The sequence below is a fragment of the Pristiophorus japonicus genome, chromosome 17, assembly GCF_044704955.1.
Source record: "Pristiophorus japonicus isolate sPriJap1 chromosome 17, sPriJap1.hap1, whole genome shotgun sequence".
NCBI lineage: Eukaryota > Metazoa > Chordata > Chondrichthyes > Pristiophoridae > Pristiophorus > Pristiophorus japonicus.
The window spans coordinates 8,941,925-8,968,121 of NC_091993.1; positions in this window are offsets into that span (position 1 = coordinate 8,941,925).

Sequence of the window (26,197 nt, forward strand, 5' to 3'; positions counted from 1 at the left end):
GGATTCAATTGTGAGGGGAATAGATAGGCGTTTCTGCAGCCACAACCGAGACTCCAGGATGGTATGTTGCCTCCCTGGTGCAAGGGTCAAGGATGTCTCGGAGCGGGTGCAGGACATTCTGAAATGGGAGGGAGAACAGCCAGTTGTCGTGGTGCACATTGGTACCAACGACATAGATAAACAAAGGGATGAGGTCCTACGAAACGAATTTAAGGAGCTAGGAGCTAAATTAAAAAGTAGGACCTCAAAAGTAGTAATTTCGGGATTGCTACCAGTGTCACGTGCTAGTCAGAGTAGGAATCGCAGGATAGCGCAGATGAATACGTGGCTTGAGCAGTGGTGCAACAGGGAGGGATTCAAATTCCTGGGGCATTGGAACCGGTTCTGGGGGAGGTAGGACCAGTACAAACCGGACGGTCTGCACCTGGGCAGGACTGGAACCAATGTCCTAGGGGGAGTGTTTGCTAGTGCTGTTGGGGAGGAGTTAAACTAATATGGCAGGGGGATGGGAACCAATGCAGGGAGACAGAGGGAGACAAAAAGGAGGCAATAGCAAAAGACAGAAAGGAGTTGAGGAAAAGTGGAGGGCAGAGAAACCCAAGGCAAAGAACAAAAAGGGCCACTGTACAGCAAAATTCTAAAAGGACAAAGGGTGTTAAAAAAAACAAGCCTGAAGGCTTTGTGTCTTAATGCAAGGAGTATCCGCAATAAGGTGGATGAATTAACTGTGCAAATAGATGTTAACAAATATGATGTGATTGGGATTACGGAGACGTGGCTCCAGGATGATCAGGGCTGGGAACTCAACATCCAGGGTTATTCAACATTCAGGAAGGATAGAATAAAAGGAAAAGGAGGTGGGGTAGCATTTCTGGTTAAAGAGGAGATTAATGCAATAGTTAGGAAAGACATTAGCTTGGATGATGTGGAATCTATATGGGTAGAGCTGCAGAACACCAAAGGGCAAAAAACGTTAGTGGGAGTTGTGCACAGACCTCCAAACAGTAGTAGTGATGTTGGGGAGGGCATCAAACAGGAAATTGCGGGTATGCAATAAAGGTACAGCAGTTATAATGGGTGACTTTAATATGCACATAGATTGGGCTAGCCAAACTGGAAGCAATACAGTGGAGGAGGATTTCCTGGAGTGCATAAGGGATGGTTTTCTAGACCAATATATCGAGGAACCAACTAGGGGGGAGGCCATCTTAGACTGGGTATTGTGTAATGAGAGAGGATTAATTAGCAATCTCATTGTGCGAGGCCCCTTGGGGAAGAGTGACCATAATATGGTGGAATTCTGCATTAGGATGGAGAATGAAACAGTTAATTCAGAGACCATGGTCCAGAACTTAAAGAAGGGTAACTTTGAAGGTATGAGGCGTGAATTGGCTAGGATAGATTGGCGAATGATACTTAAGGGGTTGACTGTGGATGGGCAATGGCAGACATTTAGAGACCGCATGGATGAACTACAACAATTGTACATTCCTGTCTGGCGTAAAAATAAAAAAGGGGAGGTGGCTCAACCGTGCCTATCAAGGGAAATCAGGGATAGTATTAAAGCCAAGGAAGTGGCATACAAATTGGCCAGAAATAGCAGCGAACCTGGGGACTGGGAGAAATTTAGAACTCAGCAGAGGAGGACAAAGGGTTTGATTAGGGCAGGGAAAATGGAGTACGAGAAGAAGCTTGCAGGGAACATTAAGGCGGATTGCAAAAGTTTCTATAGGTATGTAAAGAGAAAAAGGTTAGTAAAGACAAACATAGGTCCCCTGCAGTCAGAATCAGGGGAAGTCATAACGGAGAACAAAGAAATGGCAGACCAATTGAACAAGTACTTTGGTTCGGTATTCACTAAGGAGGACACAAACAACCTTCCGGATATAAAAGGGGTCAGAGGGTCTAGTAAGGAGGAGGAACTGAGGGAAATCTTTATTTGTCGGGAAATTGTGTTGGGGAAATTGATGGGATTGAAGGCCGATAAATCCCCAGGGCCTGATGGACTGCATCCCAGAGTACTTAAGGAGGTGGCCTTGGAAATAGCGGATGCATTGACAGTCATTTTCCAACATTCCATTGACTCTGGATCAGTTCCTATCGAGTGGAGGGTAGCCAATGTAACCACACTTTTTAAAAAAGGAGGGAGAGAGAAAGCAGGGAATTATAGACCGGTCAGCCTGACCTCAGTTGTGGGTAAAATGATGGAATCAATTATTAAGGATGTCATAGCAGCGCATTTGGAAAATGGTGACATGATAGGTCCAAGTCAGCATGGATTTGTGAAAGGGAAATCATGCTTGACAAATCTTCTGGAATTTTTTGAGGATGTTTCCAGTAAAGTGGACAAAGGAGAACCAGTTGATGTGGTGTATTTGGACTTTCAGAAGGCTTTCGACAAAGTCCCACACAAGAGATTAATCTGCAAAGTTAAAGCACATGGGATTGGGGGTAGTGTGCTGACGTGGATTGAGAACTGGTTGTCAGACAGGAAGCAAAGAGTAGGAGTAAATGGGTACTTTTCAGAATGGCAGGCAGTGACTAGTGGGGTACCGCAAGGTTCTGTGCTGGGGCCCCAGCTGTTTACATTGTACATTAATGATTTAGACGAGGGGATTAAATGTAGTATCTCCAAATTTGCAGATGACACTAAGTTGGGTGGCAGTGTGAGCTGCGAGGAGGATGCTATGAGGCTGCAGAGTAACTTGGATAGGTTAGGTGAGTGGGCAAATGCATGGCAGATGAAGTATAATGTGGATAAATGTGAGGTTATCCACTTTGGTGGTAAAAACAGAGAGACAGACTATTATCTGAATGGTGACAGATTAGGAAAAGGGAAGGTGCAACGAGACCTGGGTGTCATGGTACATCAGTCATTGAAGGTTGGCATGCAGGTACAGCAGGCGGTTAAGAAAGCAAATGGCATGTTGGCCTTCATAGCGAGGAGATTTGAGTACAGGGGCAGGGAGGTGTTGCTACAGTTGTACAGGGCCTTGGTGAGGCCACACCTGGAGTATTGTGTACAGTTTTGGTCTCCTAACTTGAGGAAGGACATTCTTGCTATTGAGGGAGTGCAGCGAAGATTCACCAGACTGATTCCCGGGATGGTGGGACTGACCTATCAAGAAAGACTGGATCAACTGGGCTTGTATTCACTGGAGTTCAGAAGAGTGAGAGGGGACCTCATAGAAACGTTTAAAATTCTGACGGTTTTGGACAGGTTGGATGCAGGAAGAATGTTCCCAATGTTGGGGAAGTCCAGAACCAGGGGTCACAGTCTAAGGATAAGGGGTAAGCCATTTAGGACCGAGATGAGGAGAAACTTCTTCACCCAGAGAGTGGTGAACCTGTGGAATTCTCTACCACAGAAAGTAGTTGAGGCCAATTCACTATATATATTCAAAAGGGAGTTCGATGAAGTCCTTGCTACTCGGGGGATCAAGGGGTATGGCGAGAAAGCAGGAAGGGGGTACTAAAGTTTCATGTTCAGCCATGAACTCATTGAATGGTGGTGCAGGCTAGAAGGACTGAATGGCCTGCTCCTGCACCTATTTTCTATGTTTCTATGTTTCTAACATAACAAAAAAGATTTTCTGGTCATTATCACATTGCTGTTTGTGGGAGCTTGCTTGTGCACAAATTGGCTGCCGTGTTTCCTACATTACAACAGTGACTACAAAAGTACTTCATTGGCTGTAAAGCACTTTGAGACGTCCGGTGGTCGTGAAAGGCGCTATATAAATGAAAGTCTTTCTTTTTTAAAAAGGGGAGGTTTAAATGGGGTTGACGTTAAATATAACTATTTTATCAGTTTGATGGAGTCCGTTTGAAAATCGAGGGCTAGAATTTCCTCTCAAATCAACCATTTTATCGCCCCGTTACCGCCCGTTTTCATAAAAAATGGAAATTACTGCCCATTACCGCTCCCGATTAGCGCCGGCGGTAACTTGGGCCGGCCGTTACTGCTGGTGTTGCTGCAAATTGCCCGCCCACTTTGGAGATCCAAAAAAGTCGGAAAATTCCCTCTCAGCCCAAAATTCCATTAAAATCATTTTTCTAAGGCCTGCTACCTCCCGTTAACGCTGCCTGGATACCGCCCAATTCTGGAGTACTTACCTGACTTGGGCCCAGCCTCATCACTCCCTCCATTTCGCTTGCAGCTTCACAGTGACCCAGAAGATGGTGGATAATGAAGAAAAGCCATTCTTGATGCAAATGTGCTGTACGTATGAACAGATATGTGAGGTGTCGACAACATGACCACCACTACGGTACTGAAGTGATTCTATGCAGAAAATCAACCTTTGTATCATTTGAATGTGATTAGGGGGAATTGGGAGAACCTTTTCTTCAGTAGGCTTTGGGTTGACATATATACTGAGTTTCTGCTATAAGTTGGTTCTGTGTTAGCTAATTGACACGTCGACTCTGTGCTGGACTGGAACATCACCTCACCAACGTGCAAACGTTGTATCAGGAAGTCTATGAAGGACTGTGACCTGTAAAAGCCTTGCAAATGATTGGATTGTGCAATAAAAAAGTTCTCCTATTCTAACGGGTATTCAAAGAGGCTCATTGTCTCAGACACACACCAGGCACTGAATTAACTCCAGTACAGGATTACAGAGAGGGGGCAGGGTTGTGTCCCCGCAATTGGGCCTCATGCAAGTCACTGTGTGTACATAACGACCTGTGGTGGGGGGGGAGAAGGGAGTCAGTCACTAACTGTACATCCAAGTAACCATCATTCACGTGGCTTGACAGTGTGGTCGTGGGGCTATTCAACTGTAGCAAGCGTCACACTGTAATGTATGTACCGGTGAGAGTGCGCACAGGTTGTAGAGCTGTTGAGCTTGTGAGTGGCTTACCCAGTTACGTGATGTTCACAAGACTCAAGAAAACCTCAGTCAGTTGGGTCTGGGCCACCAGGATAAGATATGAGTGTACAAGGGACACCCTCAATCACACATTTAAAGTTGTCTTTCCTAAAAGTTGTCAAATGGGATGTATTTTTCCCTTCCCAGAAGTGAGGGAGACACAGTACAATAATGGTTTAGTTGAATAAAATTTTATATGAAAGTAGTAATTTTTAAAAACGTTAAAATGTAATAAAATAACATTTTTTATGAATAAAAATGTTCACAACAACAAACATTATAAAAAGCAAACAGCCACAACAACAACAGTATAAACAGCACTGAAAAGACCCTGCACCCTCCCACAATTCTACCTGCGGCCACCTTTCCCAACGCCTTTCCTCCCCAATACCCCATGAACGTTGGCCCTGACCCTCCTCCTCCTCCCGCTAACAATACCCCTGGCCCTGCCCACGTTGGGACCAGAACGTTCCGCACCAGCAGAGCACATTGAGCGTGACTGCTGAGGATGGGCGAGAATGGCAGCGCTATGTTTGGGGTTCTGGAGAAGATGGAGGTGGTAAGAACCCATCTTCAAAGTCGGAAGAAACTGGTTCCTCCCAACTGTCAGCTGCTGTCACCTTTGGTGGTATGGCACCTTGGGGTGCTGTGCCATTTCTCACGAACATTGATTGCTGCATTGCATGGGTGTTCTCCCTCGCCACGGCAATCACCTCCACCACGTCCTCCGATTGGCGGGCTGCTAAAGCCGCAATGTTTTCTGACAACCCAGCAATGGACTGGAGGAGCTCTCAAATCAAGTCGAAGCTCATACTGGACAGTCCCACCATGTCCAGGCTCACATCTGCCTGTCGCACAGTGTTCGCACTTTGGTGGATCAGTCACCGCGGATTTACCACAGGAGTTGGTGTGCGCTGTTGCAGTCCGCTTGGTCCCGCGTCCTCGGACCGGAAGCCGATTCCGACGAGGAACCGGTGGCCGCAGGTCGAAATGACCCTTGAAGTCCTCGTGCAACCCCTCCCTCCGCATGCAACAGCAGCGTTACAACACTTTGAGGAGTGTTCTCCCGTAGCGCTTCCAGCACCATCTCCTCCGTCTCTTCCACCACCATCTCTCCATTTTGTCTCCCCTGCAATGATTCTTCTCCGAGAGCAGCAGGCGGCTCCACCTGTGTGAAAAAAATAACATTAATGGTTGGCGGGAGGAGAGGGGAGAGGTCAGGGCTAACATCAGAGCAATTCACATTGTGCAGGCTTGTGGAGAACGAACATTTTTTACTGAGAATCATTACATCAAAGTATCATAAGCAAAGGATAGAGAAAGTACATGACATAACAAACCTTCAGTCCCAAACAGTTTGGTTTCCAAGTGACACAGTGTGATCAAACAAAAAATCATGTCACAGCTAACAACATTCCTTGCTCCCAGCATTACATTACATTCTACATTATATTGCCATAATATTACATAAGAACATAAGGATTAGGAACAGGAGTAGGCCATCTAGCCCCTCGAGCCTGCTCCGCCATTCAACAAGATCATGGCTGTTCTGGCCATGGACTCAGCTCCACTTACCCGCCCGCTCCCCATAACCCTTAATTCCCTTATTGGTTAAAAATCTATCTATCTGTGACTTGGATACATTCAATGAGCCAGCCTCAACTGTTTCCTTGGGCAGAGAATTCCACAGATTCACAACCCTCTGCGAGAAGAAATTCCTTCTCAACTCGGTTTTAAATTGGCTTCCCCCGTATTTTGAGGCTGTGCCCCCTTGTTCTACATGAATTACATGACTGCAGTACAGTCCAGGGATTATGCAGACTTACCCTCCAGGACAACTGGCTCGGCACCAACACACGTGGCAGTGCGATCATACACCCCCATGAGGGCTGCAGCGCGTTCCTCGAGGTCCTTGAGAGGAATAGTGTTGGCCACGCCACCGCCCGTTTTATGTAGCTCCGCCATATTGGCGGCTAGTTTCTTCTGCAAAGGTGAGAAAAAATATGTGTGAAGTAATTTGATAGTTACTAATACCGAGCACACACATACATACATACATACATACATACATACACAATATATTGGTACACATGCCCAATTAACCGTCCCCCAGACTTTTCGTCAACAACTGCACGATTCAAGCTTTGTTGGCACGCAAATGTTGCAGGATGAACACATTAAAATACAGGGGACTAACACAATGAGATCGATTATGGGAAATAAAAATGACACCAAGCTTTACAACATCATAAAACGTGTCATTATTCAAGAGTAAATCATCGATGCATGATAAAAGTTAGTACTTACTCTCGCAGATCCAACAATGCCATTCCAGCGTTTGCGGCACTGGTTCAGCCCCCGCATCACAGGCGTCGCGACGGAGGACACTGTCTCAGCGATCTCTCACCATAACCACTGATAGATAAACGGTGACGGTTTCCCTCGCCCACACCGTGTTAGTTGATGGCAACGCGCCTCCACTTCGCCCAACAATGCCTCCTGCGCGTCCTCCGAGAAACGAGTGGCCCTTTTTCTCCCCCCTAACTTGCTGCCTGCCCCCGAGACCGACGCCACACCTCTGCCTGAAAGGCCTGCCTGAAGCACTTTCACACAGGTAGGAACATGGTTTATTTAATCTTTTCTTTGCTTATAAATTTTTATTCGGGTTGGATTTATTTGTATAAAATTTGTATAAGTATAACTAAGGATTTATTGTAGAAGTTAATGACTTCCCTCCCCTCCCCACCTCGTTCTGGACACCTAATTTGTAACCTGCGCCTGATTTTTTAATGTGCAGACAAGGTTTTTTCAAGCCTACAAAAATCTTCACTTGCTCCATTCTAAGTTAGTTTGGAGTACGTTTTCACTGTGGAAACTTTCAAATCAGGCGTCAGTGGCCAGACACGCCACCTTTTGAAAAAAAAATTCTGTTCAAAAGTGAAACTGTTCTACCTGACTAGAACTGCAGAAAACTTAAATGTGGAGAATTCCAATTTCTAAGATACTCCGTTCTCCACCAGTTGCTCCTAAAAATCAGGAGCAAATCATGTGGAAACTTGGGGCCTATGTCCTTAATGTACTTATGAATGACTCCACGAGGCAATGTGTTGTACTCAAACTGTAGTGACCTTGGTCCTTTATTCCAAACTCCAGAGTGAGGCACAGCATGGTGTGCAGCCTTTTATACTGGGCCCTGCCACCAGGGCAGGAAACCCCCGGTCTCCACCAGTTGCACCCTCTAGTGGTGCCAGCATGTATATTATTGATAGTACATCAGGTAAACAAGTCTCCATCTTATGCAACCACACAGTGACTACACAGAGAGTACATCCATAGTCTGCATATACAACATCACTCTCCCCCAAGTCCTTTGGGCCAATTACCTTTGTACTATGTGCTCTGGATTAGCTCTCCCCAGACTTAAGTGCCAATAGCCCTTGCACCTTGACTGTGCTTTGGCTTGGCCCTCTCTCTGTTAACCCCCAAGTCCTTTTGCCACAACGTTGGGTGGTGGTTACCAGATTGGATGGTTCGATGATGCAGTGGAGGTTCCAGTGGGTTCTGGGTGTGATCCATGTGTGTGTCCATGGCTACATATATCCGTTCCCTAGTCATCTGATGGTGGCACTGCGCCCCCTGCTAGCGGGGGGGGGCTTGGTTCGCTCACCTAGCCAGGACTCAGGGCCATTGCCGATGCCTAGTGGTGGGCCGAGCCACAGATGTGTGTGGCCCCCCCTGTCCTCCTTTGAGGGCTGTCGAGTCTTGTGCCTGCTCTCTAATGGTGTTGGGAACCTGGCTGTTCCAGGTCCTGTTTGGGGAACTCGTTGGTTCTGACCTTTCGCTCCCGGACATGGCCGAGGTAGCGACAGGGTCTGGGGGCTGCACTGACTCCACCCTGGTGGTGGGCAACGGCGGCCGACTGCGCGTATTGGCGCCATTTTCGTTTCTGGGTCCGAGGCGAATAGTGCCATCAGGTGCCTGCAACATGGGATAGACCTGGGGTAGGGTATCAGGATCAGTGCCTTCACACTCCTGAGGTCGCTCGCTTGCTACTTTTTGGGACACTCTATTCCCGACATCTCGCAACAACATTTTGTTCACAATCTTAATCGGTTCGTTACATTGATTGCCATGCATACAATGTCTCTTTAAGTTCAGTTGGTTGCAGGTCTCCTTTAAGAGAACGCTGCTGGCTTTATCCCAGTCAAAACCTTTGTTAGACACCATGTGTTGGTCCCTCAGCGTTACACCTCGTGATATTGCCCCGGCCATCTTTTTTTTTTTAGCCACGCTGCCCCTCGCTGCATCAGGGACGCCATCTTGCTCTGCCTTGACCCTTCTCTCCCGCGATTCTGCCACAAAAGCTGGAAGAGTGCCTGTGAATTCGATCTTCCTCCCCAGGAGTCCTGCTACTGGAACCTGGAAGGTACTTTTAGGTCGTTCCGGTCGGATCATTGCCACGCAGTCGTGATGGACGGCCTGTGACTCAAGTGCTGTGCTGGTCTGTTCTCTGGTGCCTGGCCCAAGCGAAGGTGAGGTTTTGCTCTGCCTCTGAGCATGGGGTTCATCGTTTGCTGGAGTGAAGAGGTCTTCTCATTTCCACTGGATCTTCCCCATCCACCTTCATCCGAGTAGCGTTGGACCATCACCTGCAACAATCCACAGGGGTAACTTGTGCACCACGCCATTATGGATTACACTTACATCTGCACTACCAAGAACTGGCATCAGCTCCTTGGTGTAGGTGCGCAACTTTTCCTGTACTGGGTCGCTTTTCATTCCATAGCCTCTCGAAGGCTTCCTGGCTCATCACTGACTGGCTCGCTCCTGTGTCCACTTCCATGAAGACTGAAACGTCGTTTATCTCGACTTCCATCTTCACTGGAGGACAATCGGTGATGCAGGTATACGCTCCATACACTTCTTCTTGAGGCTGAGGTCTCTCTCTGGCCAAATCATCATACTCCCCGCTGGATTCAAAGTCATCTCCCGACTCCTCTGCTAGACGGTGAGTCGTATTTCTTTTACACATACGCTGGAGGTGGCCCTTAGCGTTACAGGCTTTGCATATGTACTCAGCAAACCGACACTGGTGAGCCCTATGGTTTCCTCCGCAACGCCAGCATGGTGCTACTCGATTAGCACCCCTCGGCGGACTCTGAGTTCTGGAACCCTGAGGTCTGTGCTCTCTGCCCTGAGCAGAGCCACGTTCTACAGTCTTGCCTGTGAAAGGCACCATTCTGTGTACAGTACTTGCCGGGTTTGAGTCCACAGGATGAATGATTTGCTTGGTGCTGCAGGTCGAGGTCATGAACGCGTGATTGATGCTGATGGCCTTCTGCAGGTTGACTGTGGTGTCAGCAGATAATAGCTTGTGAAGGAGGCCTTCGTCACCAATTCCCATAACGAAAATGTCTCGCAATGCTTCGTTGAGAAGCGTGCCAAAATCACACGGTGTCGCAAGTCTCCTGAGGTCGGCAGCATATTTTGCAATCTCCTGGCCCTCAGGTCTGCGGTAAATGTAGAATCTGTACCTGGCCGTGAGGATGCTCTCTTTTGGTTTCAGTTGGTCATGAATTAGTTCAGTCAGCTCATCGTATGTCTTATCCTTGGCCTTCATAGGGGCTAGCAAGTCCCTGACGAGGTGGTAGAACTCGGGCCCACAACTGGTCAGCAGTATGGCCTTGCGCTTCTCCGCCAATGTGTCTGTTTCCCCTGCCAGGTCGTTTGCCATGAAATATTGCTCGAGCCTTTCCGTGAAGGCATCCCAATCATCACCCTCTGCGAAGTCTTTTAGTGTGCCAGAGGTAGCCATGATCGCGTGAAAGTCCTTATTCTCATCGCCAGTTGTTATGTCTGTAATGTACTTATGAATGACTCCACGCGGCAATGTGTTGTACTCAAACTGTAGTGACCTTGGTCCTTTATTCCAAACTCCAGAGTGAGGCATAAGCATGGTGTGCAGCCTTTTATACTGGGCCCTGCCACCAGTGCAGGAAATCCCCGGTCTCCACCAGTTGTACCCTCTAGCGGTGCCAGCATGTATATACACAGTGTATACCTTATTGATGGTACATCAGTTAAACAAGTCTCCATCTTATGCAACCACACAGTGACTACACAGAGAGTACATCATAGTCTGCATATACAACAACCCCGAAATCGTGGGAGAATGGCCGCGCATGCACAGACAACCGTTTCTGGCCCTTTCAGACAGCGGTTCAGCTTTCCTTTATAAAGGAAAGCTGGTTGTCGACTTTGGTCCCGCTTTGGACTACCCGACAATCTCGGGAGCACGCACCAGCGGCATTCCGAAGGTCGGAAAGACACAATTGCCGGAATACCATTGAGGATCGGGCGGGGGCGATCTCCAGGCAATTTCTAGCCCCATGCCCTTTGGAGCTAATGGTAACCTTGTATCTCTGGTGGCCGGATGAAAAATCCGCTTCATGTTGGGGTAAATGTCGCTGTCCCTTTCGATGTCTGACCTTCACCATTTACCAAAAGATGTGTATCTTCTGATTAATGCGGCAGCATGCATTTCATTAAACAAGAGCTGTGAATCAATACTGAATCTTAGCTTTATGAATGGGTTTGTTGGTCTGCGTGCAAATGAAAAATGGATTTTTATTTTGCCTGATAGATGGGGCACTGCCCTGCGATAGCAACGTCCTGATTGACATCCGTTCTGGAGACTACAGCCGAATAGTGCTTGTGGTATTACTTATAAGATCGCAGAAAAGTGGCACTGAATTAGCAAAGTGTTGGTTGGATGCAGCAAAAATGTTTACTGTAGGCTGATAATCTGAACAACTGGTTATAATTAGGACCATTTTTCAAATTCCATAGGACACCCAGATCTGTTCACCTCTGCACTTTCAGCTGTGCAGCATGCAATTGGCAAATGACAAATTCTTCTCCAGCACAATCACTTGCTTTTCTGCACAATGCAGCATATGTAGCCTCTGTCACTGCTCTCTCACATGGGCTTATTTGGGGCTAATGTGCCTACCATACCTGTATATTCATCAGCTTTCAATTAGCTGAGAATTTTGTTTTCTCTTTGTAGCCCTGCCTCGCAGACAAATGCACCTTGTTTGCTTGTACAAATATAAGAACATAAGAAATAGGAGCAGGGGTATATCATCGATCTTTGTCTTGAATATACTCAATTACTGAGCATCCACAGCCCTCTGGGGTAGAGAATTCCAAAGATTCACCACCCTCTGAGTGAAGAAATTTCTCCTCATCGCAGTGCTAAATGGCCAACCCCTTATTCTGAGACTGTGACCCCTGGTTCTAGACTCCCCAGCCCGGGGGAAACATCCTCCCTGCATCTATCCTGTCAAGCCCTGTAAGAATTTTGTATATTTCAATTAAACTGTTGAAGTAAATCCTTCCCAGTTTCAATTTCCTGACCATCGCATGTTCATCTTTGATCTTTCTTGGTCATCGATGAGAGCCAATTATTCAATAATTTCAGTTTATTTCTTGATCAGTTTCAATCTAGATTATGGTCAATTTGTTTGGGAATACTGAAGGTCAATTTCTGTGGGATTCTCCTGCGTGTCTGCCATTTTTCCCGTGGATTCCGCAGCTCTTACAATGAAGTTACAGCAGACAATCCAGAAAATCCCTCGACAAATTCACCCCCATTAACTTTATGCTCAATCTCTTTTTCTAAGTTTCCCTTTATACTGTTTTGCAACAGTCAGTTGTACTGCATCATCCAAAATCGGGTTGCCAACACTCCAGGATTGCGATTTCTGGAGGAACCCGGGAGAAAAAAATTATTGGAGTGTTAAAAGAAAATTGGGTTTCCTTTGAACACTTTTGTTTATTGGTTATAAAGAATATTGGAGATGGTGGGGTGGAGGGGAAGGGGGTAGGCAGTTTGTCTGGGCAGAGGAGTTGGAGGTGCAAGGCCATATGAGGGAACCTCCAGGTATTCGTCCAACCAGAGTTGGCAACCCTGTACTGGACAGGACTGGATTGGACTGGACTGGACTGCTCCGACTACACACATTTACGCAGTTTGTTGACTCATTCACTTACGGACATGTTCATTTGCAAGTGCAAACCGTCCAATGTAACACACTCATGCAAATATGGAGTTCGATGGGACAGGACTGATTGGGTGGAGATAACCAGACAGGCTATGGGTTGGACATGACAACAATTTGAATTTATATAGCAGCTTTAACATAGAAAAACATTTTCCAAGGTACTTCACAGAAGCAAAAGAAAAAAATGGAGCAAAGCAAAGAAGGAGGTATTAGTCTTCCAGGTAATTTCTGATAAGTGACTGCCTGAGAAAGTGCTTTGTCCCATAGTTACCATGAGGTGATTCCAATTAAAATCACTCACTCAGAACAGGCACATCAGCGGTTACAGCGCTCGGATTAAAGCACAGACCCTGTGAGCCCTTGTGACAGACACAGCTTGTCAACGTTTAACCATGTCTGTGTTAACAGGGATCAGGTAAATGGCTTGTGACTGAAAATCTCATACCCAGGATGTGTCCAATATTGCCTGTGCTACCACCGATGACCACGCCTCTATGGAGCCTGAGGTAAGATAAGGTCTTGGCTGCCTCCCATCCCCAAACATTGCATTTGTTGATAGGGTTACAATCACTTAAAAACATACAGAATTTGTGTAACAATAAATCACGACCAATCTTTCCCTGAACTTCTAGTTAAAGGAATAAAAAGCTGTATATTTCATGAAATAAACTGTGCAATCGGCCTCTCATTAATATGGGTTGCTGACTCCTGGAAGTTCAATCTGTATTTTGCAGATAATGCTTGTAGGTTGACTGATATTGTCCTCATATTGTTGTTGTAGATTTTCTGACAGACCAGTGGGTGGCTTCTATTATTGGCATTTGTCAAGCTTGGAAAATGCGATTTAGAATTCTACCAGACAGGACGATCGCTGAGCCTGACCCTGACTGAGAGAGCTGACATTTTGAGCACTCACTTTCATGATACCTCTGTGTATGTCCTTCTGGGTGTTTTTTTTTTTAACTTTTACCTTTGAGAGTTGATAGTTTTATTGAAAACTACTGAAATAACTCCTCAGTCACCATTTGGGCTGTCGATGAGACTGATAATGGGCAACGATCAATTCTCTCATAATGATCCTTAATATTTCAGCCTTCTGTGTTTATTACACAGGATTACAGAGGATATACGGCACAGAAACAGGCCATTCAGCCCAACCAGTCCATGCTGGTGTTTATATTCCACTTGAACCTCCTCCCGTCTTTCCTCATCTAAATCTCATCTAATTCTGTCATCATAACCCTCTATTTCCCTCTCCCTCATATACCTGTCCAGTCTCCCCTTAAATGCATCGATACTATTTGCCTCAGCCACTCTCTCGGTAGCGAGTTCCACATTCTCACCACTCTCTCGGTAAAGAAGTTTCTTCTGAATTCCCTATTGGATTTCTTGGTGACTGTCTTATATCGATGGCCTCTAGTTATGCTCTTCCCCACAAGTGGAAACATTCTGTCTGTATCCACTCTTATCAAAACCTTTCATAATTTTAAAGACCTCTATTAGGTACCTAGCCTGTTCATCCATTCCTGATAAGTATATCTCAGGTTTATAAATGCTTAATGTTATTTTAAACAGGTTAACACCACCGTTAAAATGATGGTGAGAGGAGCTTGATACAAGCATGTTAAGTAATCATACATAAACATCGGCCACTATCATTTCTACCATATGATCTCTAACCTGGACGTGATGTAGGACACCATACATTAATTGTGACATCCTTTGCACAAATCTGTCCCATTCTCCAAGATAACAACTTCCAGTTCAATTGTCTTTCCTTGTCCAGCCTTGGGGGCAGATTTCTGCTGTAAATTTCCAGTGCGTTCTGCTCAGCGTTGGAATTGATAAAGTGCAACATCCCCACCGGCACCTGGGAGTCCCTGGCCAAAGACCACTCTAAGTGGAGGAAGTGCATCCGGGAGGGTGCTGAGCACCTCGAGTCTCATCGCTGAGAGCACGCAGAAAGAGCGTGCGGCAAACCAGTCCCACCCACCCCTTCCCTCAACGACTATCAGAGGAAATTGTATCACTGTCAAGTCCTGTTAACGGTGTTAATGTTTTTTTTCTGCCAGTCAACAGTGATTCTTTATCATGTGGATGATCACCCTCTCAGAATCCTCCTCTTCAACTAAGTCTAGGTTTCCTCTCGCCTTGCCGCTATCAGTGGTGCTGTTATGCAACAAATAGCAGCTGGTGACCATTTCATCCACTTTCTCAGGGCAGGCAGCAAAGATCCGCTGCTGTCAGCCGTGGCTCAGTGGGCAGCATCCTCGCCGCTGAGTCAGAAGGTTGTGGGTTCAAGTCCCACTCCAGGGACTTGAGCACAAAAATCTAGTCTGACACTCCAGTGCCTTCTTTCGGATGAGACGTTAAACCGAAGCCCCATCTGCTCTCCCAGGTGGACGTAAAAGATCTCATGGCACTATTTCGAAGAAGAGCAGCGGAGTTATTCTTGGTGCCCTGGTCAATATTTATCCCTCAATCAACATCATTAAAAAAAAAAACAGATTATTTGGTCATCATCACATTGCTGTTTGTGGGAGCGTGCTGTGCACAAAGTTGGCTACCACGTTTCCTATATTACTACAGTGACTATACTTCAAAAAGTACAGCGTTAATGAAAGGCGATATACAAATGCAAGTCTTTTTATCAGTATATCAAAGGCTTCCTCAACAACACTCTGAATCTCCGATGTATCTCACTGTATTGTATCATAAATACTGTGTCTGCATGTGCAAGAATTGGAGCTTCTGATCACAGACCATCTGCTCGCTCCGTTGTTGTGTTGTCACACATCCTGCTTTCCACGTGGTTGCAGTCTATTAGCCATGCATCCAAAGGAATCTCCATGGATGCAAAAAATGATCCTGCCTTGCATACTGATGCTGCTGGTTTGTAGAATATATGATCTAGGGTTGGACATTCCCAAGCAGTGCCTCAGTCACCTACTAAATGGTACTCTCTATACAGCAGATTAACTCACTGGGCTAATGGTGCCAGTCATTGTTTGGAAAGGTCATGTGGCATAAAAGCTGATAGCACCTTCACTGCCACAAATAGATCACTGCTGATAATCTATCAACAAGAGCAGGCATTGACGACGAGATTCAACAGTGCCTAAAGTGCGCCAGTGCAGCCTTCGGCTGCCTGAGGAAAAGAGTGTTTGAAGACCAGATGCTCAAAACTGCCACCAAGCTCATGGTTTACAGGGCTGTAGTAATACCTGCCCTCCTGTATGGCTCAGAGACATGGACCATGTACAGCAGACACCTCAAGTTGCTGGAGAGATACTGTTATGTATGCAACCCTATGTAACCAGCATTCTACCGCCACCAGAGGGCATATCTGTTGGAGTCCCAAGGAATCCCAGCATCCCTTGGGAGCAGTGTATATAAGCAGGCCTCCCATGCTGTACTAACACTCTGGAGTTAGAATAAAGAGACTAAGGTCACACTTACTCACGTCTATGGTACTCAATCACATTACCTTATTGTGGACATAACAACTGGCAACGAGATAACGAACCATCACGCGAAAATACAGAGAACTGTTGGTATCCTGGAGAAATTCTCAGAAGGGGACGATTGGGAGGCTTTCATGGAGCAACTCAACCAATACTTCATGGCCAACGAGTTGGAAGGGAGTGTGAATGCTGCCAAACGAAGGGCGATCCTCCTCACCGCCTGCGGGGCAACATGGCCTCATGAAGAATCATCTTGCTCCGGTGAAACCAACAACCGAATCATATGAAGAACTGTGTACGCTGGTCCGGGAGCACCTAAATCCAAAGGAGAGCGTTCTGATGGCAAGGTATCGATTTTACACGTGTCAATGGTCTGAAGGCCAGGAAGTAACGAGCTACATCGACGAACTAAGGCGCCTTGTAGGACATTGCGAATTTGATGGATTCCTGGAGCAAATGTTAAGAGACTTTTTTGTGCTTGGCATTGGCCATGAGGTTATCCTTCACAAACTATTGACTGTTGAAACACCGAACCTGAGCAAAGCCATAACGATAGCCCAGGTATTTATGTCCACCAGCGATAACACCAAACAAGTTTCGCAGCACAAAGATGTTTCGGTAAGTACTGTACATAAAGCAACGTCATTTTCAGGCAGGAATGCAGATGGCAGAATGTACACGCCTGCAGCTACACGACCTCAGATGACTCGGAGTCCGCCATCAAGCGTTAACGCGAGGCAGTTAACACCTTGTTGGCGCTGCGGAGGTGATCATCGAGCCCATCAATGCCGCTTCAGACACTATGCGTGCAAAGGCTGTGGAACAATGGGACACCACCAGCGAGTGTGCAGATGAGCTGCAAACCCTGCAAACCCTGCAAACCACCACGTTGCAGAGGAAGATCGATCCATGGCGGATTAAACTGAACTAGCGACTTAAACCGAGGAGGCAGAAGTGTACGGGGTACACACCTTCACAACGAAATGTCCACCAATAATGTTGAAAATTGAACGGAATTCCAGTATCCATGGAATTGGACATGGGTGTGAGTCAGTCCATCATGAGCAAAAAGGCCTTCAACAGGCTGTGGTGCAACAACGCACACAGGCCCAAGCTGAGCCCCATTCACACCAAGCTGAGAACTTACACTAAAGAGCTGATCCCTGTAATTGGCAGTGCAACAGTAAAAGTCTCCTATGATGGAGCAGTGCACGAACTACAATTATGGATAGTACCAGAAGATTAATATGTCCTTACTATACAGTATAAATGCACACGAGGCCCATACTTGAGAGAAGGTCACTCTGTGACCAGTTACCTTTATTAACCAGCACTGAAGTGATGAAGGTGGGTGGAGATTCCCCTTTTATACCTGAAAGTCCAGGTTAGGAGTGTCTCCCACAAGTTCACCACCTAGTGGTCAATGTTCTCACAGTGTACAACTTAGGTCAGTTTATACATGGGTTACAATAACAGTTAAATACATGACATCACCTCCCCTCAAAGTCTTATTGGAAGCACAGGTTAAGTCTCTCTGGTGGTTTACGCTCCCTTGCAGAGCGCCTGAGTTGGGGCTCCGGTTGTTGGGTGCTGGCCTGAGTGTCTGCTGTTTGCAGTGTCTCAGGCCTGTCCGGACTGCCCACAGTGACTGGGCTCTCCTCCACTTGGTTCCGGTGTTTGGTCACCTGTGGTGGAGTGAACTCTACATCGTGTTCTTCCTCTGCTTCTTCTATGGGGTTGCTGAACCCCCTTTTTGTTTGATCCACGTGTTTGCGGCAGATTTGTCTATTGGTAAGTTTAACTACCAGAATCCTATTCCCCTCTTTGGCAATCACAGTGCCTGCGAGCCATTTACGCCCTGCAGTTGAGGATAAAGACAGGGTCATTGACATTAATACATCGCGCCCTCGCATTCCCATCATGGTAGTCACATTGTGACTGGCGCCTGCTCTCAACAATTTCTTTTATGGTGGGGTGTATAAGGGATAACCTGGTTTTGAGCATCCTTTTCATTAGCAGCTCTGCGGGTTGAACCCCTGTGAGCGAGTGTGGTCGGGATCTATTGGCCAACAGGAGGCGTGATAAGCGGCTTTGTAGGGAACCCCCTTGGATTCTGAGCATCCCCTGTTTGATTATCTGCACTGCTCGTTTCATCTGGCCGTTTGAGGCCGGCTTGAACGGTGCCGTTCTGACATGGTTGATACCATATCCTGCCATGAAGTCCTGGAATTCAATGCTTGTAACATAGAAACATAGAAACATAGAAAATAGGTGCAGGAGTAGGCCATTCGGCCCTTCTAGCCTGCACCGCCATTCAATGAGTTCATGGCTGAACATTCAACTTCAGTACCCCATTCCTGCTTTCTCGCCATACCCCTTGATCCCCCTAGTAGTAAGGACCTCATCTAACTCCTTTTTGAATATATTTAGTGAATTGGCCTCAACAACTTTCTGTGGTAGAGAATTCCACAGGTTCACCACTCTCTGGGTGAAGAAGTTCCTCCGCATCTCGGTCCTAAATGGCTTACCCCTTATCCTTAGACTGTGACCCCTGGTTCTGGACTTCCCCAACATTGGGAACATTCTTCCTGCATCTAACCTGTCTAACCCCGTCAGAATTTTAAATGTTTCTATGAGGTCCCCTCTCATTCTTCTGAACTCCAGTGAATACAACCCAGTTGATCCAGTCTTTCTTGATAGGTCAGTCCCGCCATCCCGGGAATCAGTCTGGTGAACCTTCGCTGCACTCCCTCAATAGCAAGAATGTCCTTCCTCAGGTTAGGAGACCAAAACTGTACACAATACTGCAGGTGTGGCCTCACCAATGCCCTGTACAACTGTAGCAACACCTCCCTGCCCCTGTACTCAAATCCCCTTGCTATGAAGGCCAACATGCCATTTGCTTTCTTAACCGCCTGCTGTACCTGCATGCCAACCTTCAATGACTGATGTACCATGACACCCAGGTCTCTTTGCACCTCCCCTTTTCCTAATCTGTCACCATTCAGATAATAGTCTGTCTCTCTGTTTTTACCACCAAAGTGGATAACCTCACATTTATCCACATTATACTTCATCTGCCATGCATTTGCCCACTCACCTAACCTATCCAAGTCGCTCTGCAGCCTCACAGCATCTTCCTCGCAGCTCACACTGCCACCCAACTTAGTGTCATCCGCAAATTTGGAGATACTACATTTAATCCCCTCATCTAAATCATTAATGTACAGTGTAAAGAGCTGGGGCCCCAGCACAGAACCTTACGGTACCCCACTAGTCACTGCCTGCCATTCTGAAAAGTACCCATTTACTCCTACTCTTTGCTTCCTGTCTGACAACCAGTTCTCAATCCATGTCAGTACACTACCCCCAATCCCATGTGCTCTAACTTTGCACATCAATCTCTTGTGTGGGACCTTGTCGAACGCCTTCTGAAAGGCACGGGCCATTGTCGCTGACCAAGACCATGGGTGGTGAACATTGCCCGTAGACTTTCTACCGTGGCAGAGGATGTGCTTGAATTGAGAATGTCATACTCGATCCATTTGGAGTAGGCGTCTACTACAACCAAAAACATTTTTCACATGAAAGGACCTGCGTTGTCCACGTGACCATGGCTTGGCGGGCCAGGACCAGGGGCTAAGGGGGGCTTCCCTGGGCGCATTGCCCAGCTGGGCACACGTGTTGCACCTGCAAACACAAAGTTCCATGTCTGCATCTATCCCTGGCCACCAAACATGTGACCTGGCAATTGCCTTCATCATGACAATGCCCGGGTGCTCATTGTGGAGTTCTCTGATGAACACCTCTCTGCCCATCTGGGGCATGATTACTTGGTTTCCCCATAGTAGGCAATCGGCCTGAATCGAGAGTTCATTCTTGCGCCTGTGAAATGGTTTGAATTCCTCAGGGCATGCCCCGTACGTGGCTGCCCAGTCCCCATTCAGAACACATTTCTTGACTAAAGACAGTAGCGGGTCTCTATTTGTCCAGACTTTAATCTGACGGGCTGTCACGGGTGAGCCTTCGCTTTCGAAAGCTTCAACAGCCATGACCATCTCAGCAGCATGCTCGGTTGCCCCCTCGGTGGTGGCTAGTGGGAGCCTGCTGAGTGCATCGGCGCAGTTTTCAGTGCCTGGTCTGTGCCGAATTGTATAGTCATAGGCGGCTAACGTGAGTGCCCACCTCTGTATGCGGACCGATGCGTTTGCATTTATGGCCTTGTTGTCGGCCAAAAGGGACGTTAGGGGTTTGTGATCTGTCTCCAGCTCAAATTTCCTGCCAAACAGGTACTGGTGCATTTTTTTTAAGGCATATACACATGCAAGCGCTTCCTTTTCTACCATCCTGTTACCCCTTTCTGCCTGGGACAGACTTCTGGAGGCATAAGCTATGGCTGTAACTGACCCTTGGCATTGGCATGCTGCAACACGCACCCGACCCCAGAGGTCGACGCGTCACACGTTAAAACGAGTTTCTTACATGGGTCATATAGCGTTAATAGATTGTTGGAGCATAACAAATTGCGTGCTTTATCAAAAGCCCTTTCCTGGCTGTCCCTCCAGACCCAATTGCGACCTTTGCATGGGAGCACGTGTAATAGCTCTAACAGCGTGCTCAATTTGGGAAGAAAGTTACCAAAATAGTTCAGGAGCCCCAGGAACGAACGCAGTTCCGTCGTGTTACGGGGTCTGGGTGCTCTCTGGATCACTTCCGTTTTGGACGCACAAGGTCTGATCCCGTCTGCTGCTACCCTCAACCCCAGGAATTCTACCTCTGGAGCTAGGAAGACGCACTTCGCCTTTTTCAGTCGCAGCCCTACCCGGTCCAGTCTGCGTAGCACCTCCTCCAGGTTGTGGAGGTGTTCTTCAGTATCACAACCCGTGATGAGGATGTCGTCCTGAAAAACCACTGTCCTTGGAATCGACTTGAGGAGGCTTTCCATATTTCGTTGAAAGGTCGCGGCGGCCGAGCGAATCCCAAACGGACATCTGTTGTACTCAAACAACCCCTTGTATGTCATGTTGGTGGTCAGCTTCTTCGACTCACTCGCCAGCTCCTGGGTCATGCAAGCTGAGGTCAGGTCCAATTTTGAAAAAAGTTTGCCACCGGATAGCGTCACAAAGAGGTCCTCCGCTCTCGGTAGCGGGTACTGGTCTTGGAGTGACACCCGATTGATGGTGGCCTTGTAATCACCACATATCCTGACCGACCCGTCCGCCTTGAGCACCGGCACGATTGGGCTCGCCCAGTCACTGAATTCGACTGGCGAGATGATGTCTTGCCTCAGCAAGTGGTCCAATTCGCCTTCTATCTTTTCCCGCATCACGTACGGCACCGCTCTGGCCTTGTGGTGTACTGGCCTGGCGTCCGGGTTTAGGTGAATCACTACCTTGGTCCCCATGAAAGTGCCAATGCCGGGTTGAAATTCTGAGTCAAATTTGTCCAGGACCTGTGAGCATGATATTCGCTCCACAGAAGAAACTGCATTGACATCGCCCCATTTCCAGTTCATGACAGCCAGCCAACTCCTCCCCAGCAGTGCAGGACCGTCCCCCAGGACAATCCAGAGTGGCAACCTGTTCTCCAAATCTTTGTGGATCACGACTACCATGGCGCTGCCTAGCACCGGAGTGATCTCCTTTGTATATGTCCGTAACTGTGCGTCAATTGGCAATAATTTTGGCCTCCTGGCCTTGGATGCCCACAATTTGTCGAACTGTTTGATACTCATCAGGGACTGACTGGCCCCTGTGTCTAGCTCCATTGATACTGGGATGCCATTGAGGAGCACTTTCATCATTATTGGTGGCGTCCTGGTGTATGAACTGTTTATGTGCTCCACATGAACTCGCTGAACTTCAGCTTCCAGCGATTTCCCCCAGTGTCCATTTGACCTTGTAGGGCTTACATCGGGCCCGTCCTCCTCGTACATCAACCTGGCTGCAGGCTTCCTGCACATACGCGCCAAGTGACCGCTGACATTGCAGTTTCTGCAGCTGTATTGCTGATACCTGCAAGCTCTGTCTGTGTGTTTGCCTCCACACCTCCAACATGAGCCGTTGTTGGAAACAAACAGTCCATTACCAGTCGATCGTCTCTGACTGTCTCTGTAAATGTCCTTAAGCGTACCATTGACAGGTGTTGATGGCCCCATTACTGGCCGCATTGTCCCTTGCGATGGCATGGATCGCCGTTCAGCTAGCCATTGTCTCTGTTGAATTCTCCCTTTGGGTTCGACTACATGGTGGGGCATGTCCAATTGCTCCTGTCTGCCTGGAGAACTGTGTGCCACGTTAACAATGTTGACTCCCTGTCCATTTGCTGTATTTAAACCAAGATTTTTGTCAAACATCATTCTGGTCTCTTCCTCCCCTGAGATAAATGTCTGGGCCATCAAAGCCGCTGTTTCCAGGATCAAGTCTTTGGTCTCAATCAGTTTCCTGAAAACCCCAGCATGCCCGATGCCTTCAATAAAAAAGTCTCGCAGCATCTCCGCTCTGCATGCATCTGGGAACTTACATCGGCTCGCCAGTCGCTGGAGGTCTGCCACGAAGTCTGGAACGCTTTGCCCTTCTCGCCGCCGGTGCGTGTAAAACCAGTGTCTCCCCATGTGCATGCTGCTCGCCGGTTTAAGGTGTTCCCCGATCAACTTACTGAGCTCTTCGAACGTCTTGTCCGCCGGCTTCTCTGGCGCTAGAAGGTCCTTCATCAGGGAGTACGTCCTGGATCCACAAACCGTCAGGTGATGAGCCCTGCGTTTGTCGGCCGAATCCTGTCCCAGCCATTCCTTAGTGACGAGACTTTGCTGTAGTCTCTCAATAAGATTGTCCCAATCATCACCAACACAGGACCTCTCCTCTGTGCTGCTAGTGGCCATGCTCACGTGGTTTAAATCCCAGTTTCTCATCGCCAATAATATGTCCTTACTATACAGTACAAATGCACACGAGGCCCATACTTGAGAGAACGTTACCTTTATTAGCCAGCACTGAAGTGATGAAGGTGGGTGGAGCTTCCCTTTTTATACCTGAAAGACCAGGTTAGGAGTGTCTCCCACAAGTTCACCACCTAGTGGTCAATGTTCTCACGGTGTACAACTTAGGTCTATTTATACATGAGTTACAATGACAGTTAAATATATGACAGAAATGGCCCCACACTGTTCGGCAGAAGCTGGCTGGAAAAAATCTGCTGGAACTGGGACGACATCAGAGCGCTTTCGTCCATCGATGACGTCTCATGTGCCCAAGTTCTGAGCAAGTTTCCGTCGTTGTTTGATCCAGGCATCGGAAGTTCCTCGGGGGTGAAGGTGCAGATCCACTTGGTTCCCGGTACATGACCCATCCACCACAAGGCACGGGCAGTGCCATATATGATGTGAGAGAAAGTGGAGATCGAGCTGGACAGACTGCATGAAGAGGGCATCATCGCGCCAGTGGAGTTCAATGAGTGGGCCAGTCCGATTGCTCTGGTTCTCAAAGGCGATGGCACGGTCAGAATACTATAAAGTAATGATTAACCGTTTTTCGCTGCAGGACCAGTACCTGCTACCCAAGGCACACGACCTATTTGCGACGCTGACAGGAAGAAAGACATTCACCAAGTTGGAACTGACCTCGGCCTACATAACGCAGGAGCTGGTGGAATCTTTGAAAGGCCTCACCTGCATCAACACGCACAAAGGTCTGTTCATCTACAATTGATGCCCATTTGGGATTCGATTGGCCATGGTTGTTTTTCAAAGGAACATGGAGAGTCTGCTAAAGAAAGTTCCGCTCACCGTGGTTTTCCAGGATGACATATTGGTCACAGGTCGGGATACCATCAAACACTTGCAGAACCTGGAAGAGGTTCTAAGTCGGCTAGATCGTGTGGGACTCAGGGTGAAACGCTCGAAGTGTGTTTTCCTGGCGCCAGAGATCGAGTTCTTAGAGAGAAGAATCGCGGCAGACGGCATCAGACCCACCCACACCAAGACGGAGGCCATCAAGAACGCGGCGAGACCACAGAACATGACAGAGCTGCAGTCGTTCCAGGGACTCCTCAATTATTTTGGTAATGTCCTACCCTGGTTAAGCACCTTCCAGAACCTCTACACGTGTTGCTATGCACGGGAGATGACTGGGTATGCGGGAAATCACAAGAGACAGCTTTTGAGAAAGCTTGAAATCTGTTATGTTCCAACAAACTGCATGTCCTGTATGATTCTTGTAAACATTTAGTGCTAGCTTGCGATGCGTCTTGTACGGGGTCGGGTGTGTGTTACAACAAGCTAACGAATCGGGGACATTGCAACCGGTCGCTTATCGTCCAGGAGTTTGTCCAAGGCCGAAAGGGCCTACAGCATGATTGAAAAAGAAGCTCTGGCATGCGTTTACGGGGTAAAAAATAGTGAATCAGTATCTGTTTGGGCTTAAGTTCGAGTTAGAAACTGACCATAAGCTGCTAATATCACTATACTCAGAGAGCAAAGGTATCAATACCAATGCCTCTGCTCACATCCAAAGATGAGCGCTCACGCTGTCTGCATGTAACTATGTAATTCACCACAGGCCAGGTACAGAGAACTGTGTTGATGCCCTCAGTCGGCTACCATTGCCCACCACCGGACTTGCTCTTGGTGATGGATGCATTTGAAAATGAAAAGTCACCCGTTACGACCTGCTAGATCAGGACCTGGACCAGCCAGGATCCTTTACTGTCCCTTGTAAAAAACTGTGTCCTCCATGGGAGCTGGTCCAGCATCCCAGCGGAGATGCATGGAGATCAAGCCATTCCAGCGGCGTAAAGATGAAATGTCCATACAGGTGGACTGTCTTTTGTGGGGTAATCACGTGGTTTTTCCCAAGAAAGGGAGAGAAACATTCATACACGACTTACACAGTACTCACCCAGGCATAGTAATGATGAAAGCTATAGCCAGATCCCATGTGTGGTGGCCCGGCATCGACTCAGATTTGGAGTCTTGCGTGCGCCAATGCAACACTTGCTCTCAACTGAGCAATGCACCCAGAGAGGCACCGCTAAGTTTGTGATCATGGCCCTCCAAACCGTGGTCTAGGATCCACGTTGACTTCGCTGGCCCATTTCTAGGCAAAATATTCTTGATTGTTGTAGATGCTTATTCAAAGTGGATTGAGTGTGTAATAATGTCTGTAAGCACATCCACTGCCACCATCGAAAACCTATGAGCCATGTTTGCCACGCACAGCCTGCATTGATGTCCATGTTTGCCACAACAGGCCGTGCTTCACCAGCGCTGAATTCAAGAAATTCATGACCCGCAATGGGATCTTGCACATCACATCTGCCCCATTCAAGCCCGCATCCAACGGCCAGGCAGAACTGGCAGTCCAAAACATCAAGCAAAGCTTGAAATGCATGTCGGAAGGCTCCCTGCAGACCCGCCTGTCCCGAGTCCTGCTTAGGTACTGCACCAGACCCCACTCACTCACCGGGGTTCTCCAGCCGAGCTGCTCATGAAAAGGGTGCTCAAAATAAGACTCTCTCTTGTCCACCCTGATCTCCATGATCACGTCGAGGGCAGGCGGCATCAACAAAGCATGTACCGTGATCACGCAAACTTGTCATGCAATATTGAAGTCAATGACCCTGTATTTTTACTCAACTATGGACATGGTCCCAAATGGCTTGTTGGCACTGTCATAGCCAAAGAAGGGAGTAGGGTGTTTCAGGTCAATCTCGCAAATGCAGAAAGTTTGCAGAAAGCATTTGAACCAAACCAAACTGCGATTCACAGACTGCCACGGGCAACCTGAAGAGGACA